This window comes from Pan troglodytes, chromosome X (assembly GCF_028858775.2).
Source record: "Pan troglodytes isolate AG18354 chromosome X, NHGRI_mPanTro3-v2.0_pri, whole genome shotgun sequence".
In the NCBI taxonomy this organism is placed as follows: domain Eukaryota; kingdom Metazoa; phylum Chordata; class Mammalia; order Primates; family Hominidae; genus Pan; species Pan troglodytes.
In genome coordinates, this window is record NC_072421.2 from 69,659,621 (window position 1) to 69,674,069 (window position 14,449).

The 14,449-nt window shown below is 50.6% G+C and overlaps 1 pseudogene; it reads right to left on the bottom strand.

Annotated features, from left to right (window-relative positions):
• Positions 1-10,466: 10,466 nt before the first annotated feature.
• Positions 10,467-14,237, bottom strand: LOC100613136 (uncharacterized protein CXorf49-like; annotated as a pseudogene).
• Positions 14,238-14,449: the final 212 nt, after the last annotated feature.

Below are 14,449 nucleotides of genomic sequence, written 5' to 3' on the forward strand. Positions count from 1 at the left end.
ACAGGCATGCGGCACCACACTTGCCTAATTTTTTGTAATTTTCGTAGAGGCAGGGTTTTGCCATGTTGGCCAGGCTGGTCTCGAACTCCTGATCTCAAGTGATCCTCCTGCCTTGGCCTCCCAGACAGGCATGAGCCACTGCGCCTGGCCCCAGAGAAGAGTTTTTATTTTATTTCATCAATCGATGAAATAAATAACCATAACATTCTTCCTACTTGACTGTATTAAAGCCACAAACTAGTGTGGAGCCTTCACTCAAGCCACTCTGGAGGAGTACAAGACTAGAAACAAAAGCAGGGGAAACTCATCCTGGGATGGAGGCTGACTTTTTAGGAAAATGCCTCTGGCTTTGCCTATTATTCTGTAGAGGAGTACTTTGTACTTTTACGCTGCTGAAATAGTACTCCATTGTATGAACACACCACAATGTATTGATCCCATCCCATGAAAGTTGCAACAAACAATAAGGCCCCAAAGGGCTGCACACTCCAGCCTGCTATCACTCTGTCTGTCAGGGTCCAGTGCTTTGTGTAGCACATCAGTGGTCTTAGTTGGGCCTGAGGAGAAGAAAGAGGAAGAAAAGAGTTGCTGGGGAAAGCTGTTGGCAAGGTTGGTGTTAAGATGGAAGTGCCAAGCGGGCAAAGGAGATGCAGCCCATCAGAAGAATTGCCAACCCTGCTTCCACCTTCATTGGCACAAATGGCCCTTTCAATCCCAGCAGCTAACCTTAGAGAAAAGGACAAATTGAAAAGGCATGAAATCACCAGCCGCCGCTACTAGCTTCCCAGCAAACAGCTTAAAACGGCACTGCCCTCACCTGGTCAAATTAATGTATTACATTGAAGGCACATCTTTTTAGATTTTTTTTTGGTCATTTATTTTTCTCCAGTTCTTGGTCCTCCACCTCTGACAGTTAAGTGGATGGGAGGTGACAAATCTCCCCTGAGAAACTGTATCAAGTTACCAAATTCATGGGGTTCCAGCACAAAATCACAAATTCTGAATGAAAACTTACCATCCAAATATAAAATATTTACTAAAAAGTCAAAATTAATATCACAATTATGTATCATTCCTATGATGTTTAGAGAAATTTATGAGAAGTTGAAAATAAAGCTATTATTATCAATAAACTGATATTACTACTCTCAAGGAGATTTTCTATAAATAGCAAAAATAATTTTGGTTATTCTTCTAGTTATAAAATACCTGTTTAACGCAATGTTATTTCCCTTAGCACTATTGTTTTCTCCGCCTATGGTGGCAGGCAACGTATGGAAAGAAAACATCACAATCTATGTGTATAGTTTAATAAATGATTATCAAGTGCACCTGTACGGGAACGCTCCCTTAGGTCCCAGAGGAGAACACCGCCAGCATCCCCCAGAGCCTCCTGGGGTGTCCCTGCCTGAGCTCAGCCCCACTCCTACTCCAAGGGGAAACCAACATCCTGACTTTTCTGATTGTCCTTTCCTTGCTCTTCTCTATGGTTTTATACCCTAAGTATGCATTCTTCAACAAGGTAGGTTAGTGTTGCCTGTCATTTGAAGTTATAGGAATGGAATCATTAAACATGTCCGTGTTGTTACTTGCTTCTTTCCCTCGATGTTATCTTTGTAAGACTCATGCCTATTATTCAGTAGAGGAGTACTTTGTACTTTCACTTTTTCAGAAAGTTCATAGACCTCAGGTTGAGAAGCACTGTTCCATGCCATCCTTCTCTTTTCACAGATGGAGAAATGGAGGTTCTGAAAGGGGAAGTGCTTTTCAGCAAGTCTGGAGAGAGCCAGGTCTTTTGATTCCTCATCTAGCACTTCCTAGATGAAGTGTTGAAATAGTATTCTATTGTATGAACACACCACAATGTATGGATCCCATGGAAGTTGTAATATTCGTTGTTTCCCATATTTGGAACTGGATGATTACAAAAATACTACTCATAAACCCTTGTTGGCACAAGCAAAGGAGTCCTGAGGGGGACGTGTAGGCTGCTAAAAGCACATATTTAAAAGAGTGTATTAGCCTGTTTTCACACGGCTTATAAAGACATACCCCAGACTGGGAAGAAAAAGAGGTTTAATTGGACTTACACTTCCACATGCCTGGGGAGGCCTCAGAATCATGGCGGGAGGTGAAAGCACTTCTTACATGTTGGCGGCAAGAGAAAAGGAGGAAGAACAAAAAGTAGAAACCCCTGATAAACCCATCGGATCTCATGAGACTTATTCACTATCACAAGAATAGCACAGGAAGGACCAGCCCCCATGATCCAATTACCTTCCCCTGGATCCCTCCCACAACATGTGAGAATTCTGGGAGATACAATTCAAGTTGAGATTTGGATGGGGACACAGCCAAACCATATCATTCTGCCCCGGCCCCTCCAAATCTCATGTCCTCACATTTCAAAATTAATCATGGCTTCCCAACAGTCCCCCAAAGTCTCAGCTCATTTCAGCATTAACCCAAAAGTCCACAGTTGAAAGTATCATCTGAGACAAGGCAAGTCCCTTCCGCCTATGAGCCTGTAAAATCAAAGCAAGCTAGTTACTTCCTAGATACAGTGGGCATACAAGTATTTGGTGAATACAGCCATTCCAAATGGGAGAAATTGGCCAAAATAAAGAGGTTATGGGGCCCATACAAGTCCAAAATCCAGCAGGGCAGTAAAATTTTAAAGCTCCAAAATTATCTCCTTTGACTCCAGGTCTCACATCTAGGCCACACTGATGCAAGAGGTGGGTTCCCATGGTCTTGGGTAACTCCGCCCTTGTGGCTTTGCAGGATACAGCCTCCCTCCTGGCAGGTTTAACGGGCTAGCATTGAGTGTCTGCAGCTTTTCCAGGAGCACAGTGCAAGGTGTCAGTGGATCTACCATTCTGGGGTCTGGAGTACAGTGGTCCTCTTCTCACAGCTCCGCTAGGCAGTCCCCCAGTAGGGACTCTGTTTGGGGACTCCGATACCACATTTCCCTTCTGCACTGCCCTAGCAGAGGTTCTCCGTAAGGGGTCCGCCTCTGCAGCAAACTTTTGCCTGGGCATCCAGGCATTTCCATACATCTTCTGAAATCTAGGCAGAGGTTCCCAAACCTAAATTCTTGACTTCTGTGCAGCCACAGGCTCAATACCTGATGGAAGCTGCCAAGGCTTGGGGCTTCCACCCTCTGAAGCCACAGCCTGAGCTCTACACTGGCCCCTTTCAGACATGGCTGGAGTGGCTGGGACACAGGGCATCAAATCCCTAGCTGCATACTGCACGGAAACCCTGGGACCAGCCCATGAAACCACTTTCATGGGCCTCCAGGCCTGGGATGGGAGGGGCTGCCTTGGAGGTCTCTGACATGGCCTGGAGACATTTTCCCCAGGGTCTTGGGGATTGACATTAGGCTTCTTGCTCCTTGTGCAAATTTCTGCAGCCGGCTTGAATTTCTCCTCAAAAAATTGGTTTTTCTTTTCTACTGTATTGTCAGGCTGTAACTTTTCTGAACTTTTGTGCTCTGTTTCTGTTTTAAAACCGAATGCTTTTAACAGCACCCAAGTCACCCTTTGAATCCTTTGCTGCTCAGAAATTTCTTCCACTGGATACCCTAAATCATCTCTCTCAAGTTCACAGTTCCACAAATCTCTAGAGCAGGGGCAAAATGCCACGAGTCTCTTTACTAAAACCTAACAAGAGTCACCTTTACTCCAGTTCCCAAAAAGTTCCTCATCTCCATGTGAGACCACCTCAGCCTGGACCTTATTGTCCATATCACTATCAGTATTTTGGGCAAAACCATTCAACAAGTCTCTAGGAGGTTCCAAATGTTCCCACATTTTCCTATCTTCTTCTGAGGCCTCAAAACTGTTTCAACATCTGCCTATTACCCAGTTCCAAAGTTGCTACCACATTTTCAGACATCTTTTCAGCAACGCCCCACTCTACTGGTACCAATTTAGTAGATTAGTCAGTTTTTACACTGCTGATAAACACATACCAAGACTGGGAAGAAAAAGAGGTTTAATTGGACTTACAATTCCACATGGCTAGGGAGGACTCAGAATCATGGCGGGAGGTGAAAGCACTTCTTATATGGTGGCGGCAAGAGAAAAGGAGGAAGAAGCAGAAGTGGAAACTCCTGATAAACCCATTAGATCTCGTGAGACTTATTCATTATCACAGGAATAGCATGAGAAAGACCGGCACCCATGATTCAATTACCTTCACCTGGGTCTCTCCCACAAGACGTGGGAATTCTGGAAGACACAATTCAAGTTGAGATTTGGGTGGGGACACAGCCAAACCATATAAAATAGGACAGCATACAATTAATGAGAAAAAGTTACAAGATAAGACCAACTAAAGTAGAAGGAAATAATCAAGGTAAAAGCAGAAATCAGTGAAAGGGGAAGTAAGCATAAGGATCACAAAACCAGTTGGGTGTTTGGAAGAAGAATGAAATTGGTAAAACTCTTTTGAGACTGGTCAAGAAAATAAGGGGGAAGGGCACAGCTATCAGGAAAGAAAAGGGAGAAACAAGCACAAATGATTTTATGTCCGCTCTCGTGCTGCTATAAAGAAATACCCAAGACTGAGCCATTTATACAGAAAAGCTCAGGGTTCTGCAGGTTGTACAGGAAGTGTAGTGACTTCTGCTTCTGGGAGGACTCAGGAAGCTTGCTATCATGGCGGAAGGCAAAACAGGAGCAGGTACGTGTTACATGGTAGGAGCAGGAGCAAGAGAGAGAGCAGGGGGAGGTGTCACACACTTTTAAACAACCAGACTCATGAGAACTCACTCGCCACCATGAGGACAGCACCAAGTGGATGCTGCTAAACCATTCCTGAAGATTCAGCCCCATGATCCAGTCACCTCCCACCAGGCCCCACCTCCAACATTAGAAGTTACAATTTGACATGAGACTTGGTGGGGACACAGATCCAAACCATATCATATGCAAGCATCCAAAAGATACAAAGAGGATATTGTGTGGGTACTGGATATTCACACAGTGCTCATGCAGTAACAGCACATGGCTAATTCAATACAAAGAAAAGATGGCACCTTCACAATGGAGTAATTTGGAACAGTGCCCTGACCACATGGTCAAGATGAACATCACCAGTCATAAGACAAACCAACATGGAGAATCTGCTGAAGTCATGCTCCAAGAAGGCCAGCACATCTACTACGGAGTAGTCCTGCCAAAAATGTTAAACCTACCTGAGTCTAATCACAAGGAAGACATTCAACAAACCCAAGTTCAAGGGCTTCCTGACAACTGCACTGGTTTAAAGCAAATTTTAAACATTGCTTTAAAGCACACTTTAAAGGACACTGAAGAGACTTGATGGGCCAGGCACCATGGTTCACGCCTGTAATACTAACATTTTGGGAGACCCAGCTGGAGCTCAGGAGTTCCAGACCAGCCTGGGCAACACAGTGAAACCAAGTCTCTACAAAATATATTTTAAAAATTAGCTGGGCATGGTGGTGCATGCCTGTAGTCCAAGCTACTCAGGAGGCTGAGGCGGGAAGATAGCTTGAGCCTGGGAGCTCAAGGCTGCAGTGGGCTAGGTTTGCGACACTACACGCCAGCCTGGGTAACAGAGGGTGACCCTGTCTCAAAAGAGACTTGACAACTAAGTGCAAAGCATGATGTTTGGTTGGAAAGAGAATTTTGTTAGAAAGCAGCTATGAGGGATACTATGGGACCATGGGGACAATCGGAAAATGTTTCATGTGATCATACAGTAGAGAATTGTGTGGTCTCAATGTTACATTTCCTGAGTGTGATGAAGGCATTAAGGTTTTGTGAAAGACCATGCTTTCTCGTAGGTGATACATGCTACAGTATTTAGGGATGATGGATCTTAATGATTCAAATGGATCTCAAATGATTCCACAAAGTAATGGAAAATATGCGCACACACAGAGAAAGACAGGGGATGGGTTGGAGGGAGGGATAAAGCAAATGTGAGAAAATGTTAAAAACTGCAGGATCCAGTAGAAGAATATACGTATGAGTGCTCCTTGTGCTTTCCCTGCAACTCTTCTGTGGCTTTGAAATTTAAACAAATGCAATCTGAGATGAAGGGGGATATTATGGACCATTTTATTCCAGTCAGTTTGAAAACAAAGAAAAAGGTCGCCAATCGCTAGGAAACAAAACCCGCCAAAACTGACACAAGAAAGAACAGCCAACCTGAACCGTTCCAGAATCATTACAGAAAGATATGAGTAGTCAAAGGCTTTCCACTAACAAACTCCAGGATTCCCCACCACATTCTGAAAAACATCCTAGGAATATGTCTCTTCCGTTTGACACAAACTCGTGCAGAAAATTGAAAAAGAGGAACAATCCTCAACTCACTCTATGAGCTTGGCATAACCTTGATACCAAATACTTCAAGGATACTTAGAGAAACATTGCAGATCAATCACATGCTCATGACATAGAAGCAAAAATCAGAACCAGAATCTTAGCACACAGAAGCCTACAGGATATAAAAAGGAAAATACCTAATGTGGCATGACAAATATTAGCTTCATCCTAGAAATATGAACTTAATTTCCTTTCAGAAAATAAAATGCTATAATTCTCCACATTAACAGATTAGGGGAGAGAAACACGCTCTTCGTAGTCACAAAATTATTGACTAAGTGTCAATTTCCTTTCGAGATGTATTGCTGACAATTTTTTTTTCTAAAAAGTCAGGACTATTGGGCTATAACTTACACACAGGTCTATGGAATTTTCTAAATGCATACAGCTGTAGAAACACCATCACAAGATATATAGATATAGAGCATCGCCATCCCCGCCAGGTTCCCTCACGCCCTCTGGTAGTGAAATCCTGGTCTTAACCCTCAGACCCTGGCAACCACCAATCTGTTTTCTGCTCCTATAGTTTTTGCCTTTTCCAGAATGTCATATAAATGGAATCACATAGTAGGTAGCATGTGCATTTGGCTTCCTTTAGGGAAAGACATTCTGACCGCAACTCTCCGAAGCTGCAATGTACAGATTCATAACCTGGGTAGTAGTTACGTGGCTTGATCACCTTATAACTATTTGTCAAATGGTCAACTTCTGAGTTCTCTCCGTGTGTGTGTGTGTGTGTTTGTACGTGTGTGTGTGTGTATTGTTTAAAAAATATAATTTTACATTTAACTGCCTCTAACTTTTATATCTTGGTGAGGGTTATTAAATGGAAATTATTAATCCTTTAAAAGAAAGTGAGTGATTATTGGGAAAGTCAGCAGAGTGATTACATCTGGAAGAGTATGCAAAACGGGAAGTAGTGATCAGGGTGGGGCCAGCAAGAGGGCTCCAACACCCTGCCAGCCTTCTGCTCCTTGCTCTGCATGGTAGTGACCTGGACTTCAACATTGCACAACCACAGGGGAGCCGTTCATGCTGGATCATCTGAACTGGGCACCCTGGATTCCTGCATATAGTGTTTGCATGGCCACCCTGGTGGCCACAGCCTACGCAGCCGTACCTGGCAAACATGAGTGTTGGCTTCATCCTTCAAGGAAATGGATGATGAGAAAAAGTGTGGGAGAAAGGAAGAGATCTTGGCGTGCAGGTTGAGGACAGATGGGCATGAGGTTGTCCGAGTTCACCCAGGATTGTGTTCCAGGCAGGCTAAAGTTCATCCTGTTACTCACCAAGACCACTATGATCCTATGATTGCCATCTCACATTCCCGTGTGCAGTGCCCTGAGACTCCACCACAGCCTGGACGGCCACCCTTGGGGACTCTGTCTGGCATGTGTGTGAGGAGACTCACACACCTTCAAATCCAGCTGGAGCCTGAAGGGGAGATGCTCTTTTCGGCCAATGGAGTAAGAGGTCTCATCTGGAAATGTACCAGTGGGAGCTCTGGCACTGAGTGCAGGTGGGATTCTGCTCAGGGCTCCGCCACTGTGGCTGCATCAAGGGGAGGCACGCAGCTCGGCAGACCTCTGGAGCCCATCTGAGCTGAGTGGCAGGACAAGGCAGGAGGGGGTCTAAGGCTCTCCAGGCCGGACCCCACATTCCTCTTGGTGAGAGAGGTGACTTGAGAGAAAAGCAAGAGGGAGGCACTGAATGAGGGGAGGGGTTCAACCTCCTCTCCACTGGGGCCCAAATGGATTCCTCTAATCTGAGGAGCCTCAGATTCTGCACTTATTTCCCATAGAACTGGAAGGCTCCGCCCGACCATGGCCTAGGGTATACATGTTACAGCCCCATTATTGTGCAGAAGGTGGTCTGAATATGGAACCGAGGTGGTCTGCTGAGAGGTGGGGCTGCCAAATGCAGCCACCGAGGGATGGGTTCTCGCCTTCCACGACTCCGTCCACAGGCTTCTCCCCTTCCACACCCTGTTGACCATGGCCCATGGCCCCCGGGGCAGTGCCTGGGGCTGGAGTTCTCACCCAACCAGAACCTGCGTAGGTGTCTCCAGTGGCAAAAACCCAAGCTGGAGAGTTCCTAACAGACGTCCTCCCCAGATCTCAGCCCGCTGTGTTATCCTCCCAAGAAACAACCATCTGTGTCAGGGTCAAAGCCTTGGCCCAAGGAATCAAGCCAACCATCTCAGGCTAGGGGTTTGAGGCGGATAGCATAGGTCCCCACCACCATTGGTTTCCAGCTCTGAGCCCTGTGATTGGCCCACCACGTGCGTGATGGTCCCCCTCACTGAGCTCACACCACGAGCCCAGCAGGGAGACACAGAGAGAGTATGGGGGAAGGCAGGTACCGAACCCGACCAGCTGTCCCAGGGCAGTCCCGCTTTCCCGCTTTCCACCCTCACTGTCTGTCTTGCCTGTGTCTCTGTTAGCTGGCGTCGTGGCACCCTCCCATGGGGGCTCCCTACTTCCTAGACGAGGCACCAACCAGCGACTCTGAGGTATTATCACTGCACCCACACACGGGAGTGCTGAGACATCCCATCCATCCCGCGGAGGATCGGGAGCCTACTGTGGCACCTCCAGCATTCTGAGAGCCCCGACACCCATCTCTGTGTTTGGAGAAGTCCCATTTGTCCCACTCCACAGCCTTCCAGGTGTTAGAATTGAACAACACGTCTTGTAAAAAGTGGATCCCAGCCCTGCTTTTGCGCATTGCATCCTTCAGGTATCCTTCATCACTGCCTCCACTCGGTCAATTAGCCCTTTCTCCCTCAAGGGACAGCACCCATGATTAATTTGATTCCCAAGCAGGTGCACACAGGGGCACACGCACACATACACACGCTAACCTTGAATGGTATCTGCATTTCTATTGTCTTCGTCTGTTCAACACCCAGTCTCTTAGAGATGGGAGCTGGCAGAACATATACACACCCCCTCACTGGAACCAGAATCTGTGCCCGAATCTGGGGCCTGCCCAGCCCAGGATTCTGGCTGAAGGAAGCAGGTGATCCCAACTGTCAGGGAGGGTGAAGGAAGAACAGGGAACCCAAGGAAATCTCGTGTGACCTCGAGAGGCGGTCTGAAAGACTAACCAGGGATGCGGAAATATCACGTCCACGAAAACCTGAGACTTGCCCTGGAAGGCAGCTTGCCATTTTCAAATCAAGGGTATGGAGTCGACTGGCTGCAGAAGGGGCTGTTGGCCGCCTATAGGACACCAAGGATGAGAAAGCCACCTTCTGTGTAGCAGTTTCTACCAGGTTGGCTCACAGGCACCAGAACAGACTCAGTGCCCCCACCTCCAACCAAGAGACTACCCTGCCCTTTTCTTCGGCACTCCATGTACCTTCCCTTTGGCTCAGCCACCCACAGGGATGTGGCTTCTGCCTCCACCTGGCTACTGAAACGAAGGAGGAGACCTGATGGGATTTGGTAACTGAGATTCAAATATGAGGGCTAAGAGGAACTGAGGATGCCACCCGGTTTCTGGCCCAGATGACCTGACCATGTGTGTGGTGGCACCAGAGGGACATAATGGCTCCAGAAAGGGGACTGGTCTCCTCAGTGGGAGGATAAGCTCCAACGTGTTCCTCAACAGCACGGAAATAACCGTGCAGGAAAGACCACCGGCGTCAAGCCACGTGGGAGAGCAAGGATGCTCACAACGGAAAGGACAGTGACAGGGTAGAACCGGGACAGTGAACTGCAGGAGAAAAGGAGAGAAAGACCACGGTTCTAGGAGGGCATCAGTTCCTGTAGAAGGGGAGGGAGAATAGCGCTGAAGAAGGGGACTTGTGAGACCCCGAAGTAGGAGGAGAAGAGGTGGGACCATGAGCAAGGCGTGTAAGGTAAAGGCAGGAAATGCTGCTGTGGCCAGGCAGGGCCCCCACAGCACCTAGACCCAGGGCACTATGATGAGCCCGAGTGCAGGGCTGCTGCTCAGAGGCCAGCCCAGGAGTCCCGCAGGGAGAGGGCCCACCACAGAGCACCAGGGGAATTGTTCTTCAAGCGCCAGGGAAGGCAGCAACACACCGAATCCCCCAACACTCCCAACAATCGCAGAGAGGGCAGACCACAGACCACAGAATATGAGAATGACTTTATTTCACACTGCTTTGAACTGCGTTGGGAAGGGGGCAAATGCAGCGGAAGAGAAAAAGCCCTGGCTAAGGAGGATAAGGAGGAAACTCGCTTGGCTGCAGCTCCGGACGCTGGCTCCAACCTGTGAAACAGAGCAGGCTCAGGGACGGGCCCCCAGCCAGGGCCAGCCCACAGCCCTCCTAAGCTACCGGGATTGTGGGAAGGGGCATGGTGTGTGCAACACTTACTTCAAAGGTCCTGGAACTTGTCAGTGAAGGACTGCATGGCCGCTGAAACAGAGAGGCAGAACCAGGCACTCCAGACCCAGGGAAACAGAAACCCACCCCCTGCCCCTGTGGGGAACCACCTAGCTCTGCAACCAGAAACCCCACCAGCCCTGGGACTGACTCACCCACCCATCACCTGAATTAAATGTGGAAATGCCTTCTAAGCGGGAAAGTGGTTCTCAGGTGCTGGGCCATCCCAGAACCGTTCAGAATGTGTTTCAAAGACAGATAAGCCAGCCAGCAAGCAAACACCATATAAGCCTTACCAGGCAGCAGTTAAAGGGAAAACACATGCAGTATCTCTAACTGTCCTAAGAGAAGATCTCTGGGACTCATGGACAAAGTGTACACAGAGTTCAGACGACACATTGCTGTCTGTGCACACCCCTAGCTGGAAAGGCACAGAAGGCTCCAGGGCCAGGGTTTGCTTGGTTCTCTTCCCCAAGGGAAAGTCAGTCCCAGTGACGCTTCCTGTATCTGCAGCCCACCCCTGCCCCCGGCACCTGCAGAAAGACACTGCTGTCCATCCCTGCCCCGGCCAGGGCTCCGTCATACCTAGTTGCTGTGTAAGGTCATCAATTTCCCTCTGCAGCTGGATGCACTAGACCAGCAGACACCAGAGGAAGAAAAATGATTAGTCAATTCTGGTCTGCTCTCTCCCCGGCCTCCCTCTCTCCCCCAGCCCTTACAGATCCCATAGCCTGCAGCCCAGTGGTGAGGTGGGTTGGCAACAGAATCCTCAATGGAAAGGAGGCACCCTCTCTCCGTGGGGTGTGGAAGGTGGAGGCGGGGGGTTGGGGGACACAGAAGTCAGTTTAACCTGGACATGGATCCCACCATCTAGTGTGGACCTCTATTTCTAAGAGCCACACAAAGCATTACCCGAGGACAGCCCTGGGCTCCCAGGGGCTGCTGCTGCCTTTCCGGTCTTGGAGGATGGACAGGTGGCAGCTGGTCACCTGAAAGAGAACACAAAACCCAGCTTCCAAGACTCCCAGTGAGTTGGAAAAGGCCTAGCAGGGTCTAAAGTGAGGCACCATCACCCTCTGCTGGCAACACGTTGCCCCTGCTCTGCCCAGCAACTCCAACAGACTGTCCCAGAGACAGTCCTCTGGGACTGCCTTCACTGTTCCCCAGTGTGAGCCCATCTGCACCTGTGGCCCCCTAGCGTTGTGACTCCGGGTTGGACTCCAGCAGCGCGGCAGCCACAGCCAGGCCCTGGGAGGGCCAGTGTGGCTGAGCAGGACTTAACAGAAAAGGGCTCAGTACTGCGGAAAGTCTCCTTCCAGAGCTGGAGTGTGGGGCGCTGCTCCAAATCGCCCCCCACCACACAAACCCCACTCAGAGAGGACGATGTGGGGTCAACACCCCGTCAACACCCCGTTTCCCCGTGGGACAGCTGCCTAGGTGGGCAGGGAAGGCTGGGAATAAGGCTGAGCCCCCAGAAGCGACAGAGCCAGAGGTTTCCCTCCCGACCCCTCTCCCCTCCACCCCTATCAAACCCGCAAGACTCACCGGAGGGTGCATGGCGTCTGGGCACGAGGCCTCCCGGGCTGCAGGCCGAGGGCTCTGAACTTCCCAGAATTTGGGGAGTTCTGATGATGGGGTCGCCACTGTTGAATTCTCCATGACGCACAGACAGGCGAGGCAGCCCTGGCCTGTGTGTGGGAAGCTAAAACAGAAATTTCTGAGTCAGGCTGGCGGTGGGGGTGGGTGGTGAGTACATGTTGGGAGGGATTGTGGTAAAATGGAGACTCCGTAGCCTAATCTCATTAGCACTTTCTACCTTAGTCAGCCCCAGGCCAGGAGGCAGAGGCCAGCCAGGGAAAACACTGGGGATACTGAGATAGCCCGGGCCGCCTGCCAGATGGCTCAGGCAACAGCTAAGGAAGGAGGAATCAGGAAGTTGATGAGCCTAGGTGCCCCAGCTTTGCAGCCCACACTTTAAGAGCTCACCCCATCCAAATCAGCTGCCAGCCCTGCCTTCCGTCCCAGCTCCTCCATGGAGGAGGAAGCAGGACCCCTGCCGAGTGTCCACAGGCATGCCGGTCACATACCAAGTGCTCCCCTTAACGTGTGCCCCTACGACGAAGACCCCGATAGGGCATTCTAGTGTGCCTGGGCTCCTGATGACAACCCTGGAGCAAGGGACAGAGGGGACATGGGTAAACAGGCGTGTGCTGGAAGAGAGGAGGCGTGGGGGGAGACCAGAGGAGTAGGAGGGTGAAAAGGGAGAGGAGGGCAAGAAGTCCCAAGGCTTACTTCCGTGGGACCTTGGGACCTCATCTCTATTTGGGTCATTATCTTCTCTGGCCGCAGCCTGGGACTCCCTGGTCTTCCTTCCTGCTGGTTTCTTCCCAGGGCTGCTGTGCTTAGGCTTTTAGGGTTTCTTGGACATCCCCTGCGGCCGCACACCAGACAATAGCGGGAAGGTGGCCGTTTCCGGGGGAGTGGCTGAGAGTTTCTCTCCGCAGGCAGGAAAGGCTCTTCCAGGGGCCAGTTGAGAGGCACCCCCTAGGGACTTCTTCTCCTGGGCTATCTTCCTCCTTGAAGGGCCCCGGGGCAGGGCCCCTCCAGCGGCAGCTCCTGAGCAGCTGGGCCTGACCTCCACCTTTCCCCAGGCCCTGCTCTGCATTTTCTTCTGGCAAGAGTCCTCCAGCTCTCCCATAGCCGGCCTCTCTACTACTGGAGTGAGTCTGCAGGGAGCAGAGGTCAGGAAAAGGCCCAGCACGGGCAGGTAACTCTCCTTGCAGTGGAAGCTTGCGTGTCTGGATGTGTCTGCTGGCTTCTTGGGGCTGCAGGGCTTGGCCTGGCTTCCTTCGTTGCGGCGAATGCCCACCCTCATCAGCGGTAAGTCGCTGCTCTCATCTGGGGAATCAGAGTCGTGCCCCGCGGGGCCTTTCGCGGAGGGCTGCTGGGGATCCACGTGGCCGCTCAACCTGCTCTTCGAGCCGCTTTTCCGGGTTCTCCCAGGCCCGGCCTGGCCCAGGACCACTAAGGTGGAGAGGGCCTGCAGAGGCCTGCTCCCATTCTCCAGGGCTGGGGCCCAGGGCGCCTCTCCCACTGGGATCGACCTCCAGGTCCGCCCAGAAGTCAGCGGACCCTTTGGCAGCGGCGCTTTCTGGGGACTTGTGTCCCTGGATGCTGGGCGGCGGCACGATGGCAGCTGGCTTGTCAGCCAGGTAGGACGAGTAGTCCACACGGTCCCCTTGGTTGTCGACTGCGGTGTCAGGCCGGCCTTCCCAGCCCCAGAGCACCACCCTTCCCTGCTCTGTCAATTCGCTCTCAGAATCGAAGCTGAAGCCCTCGGGATCTGTGAACCTGCTGTTGCCCTCGCCCTTGCTGCTGTGCAGCACCCCCAAATCGAGATCGTGGTCATTCCCGTGGCCCCAAGGGGCTCCTGAAGTGGCCATGCCAGCACCAGCCTGCTCGCCTCCCTCCGGCCCAAAACCGGCCCCCCAAACGGACACCTCGTCTGGAGAGCTCATGGCGCCAGTCCAGGCAGCCTGGGCTGTGGCGAGACGGTCGTCCTGGTAGCGGTGGGAGGGAAGAGCCAAGCCCAGCCAAGCCCAGCCAAGGGGGCCACGCGACAGGAACAGCAAGGCCTGCAGGTCACTGCCATCCTCTCCCTAGGCAGCAGTAGGAGATGTCCTCGACATCGGTGGCTTCTGTGCACCCTGGAAGCCTGCACTGTGCCTTC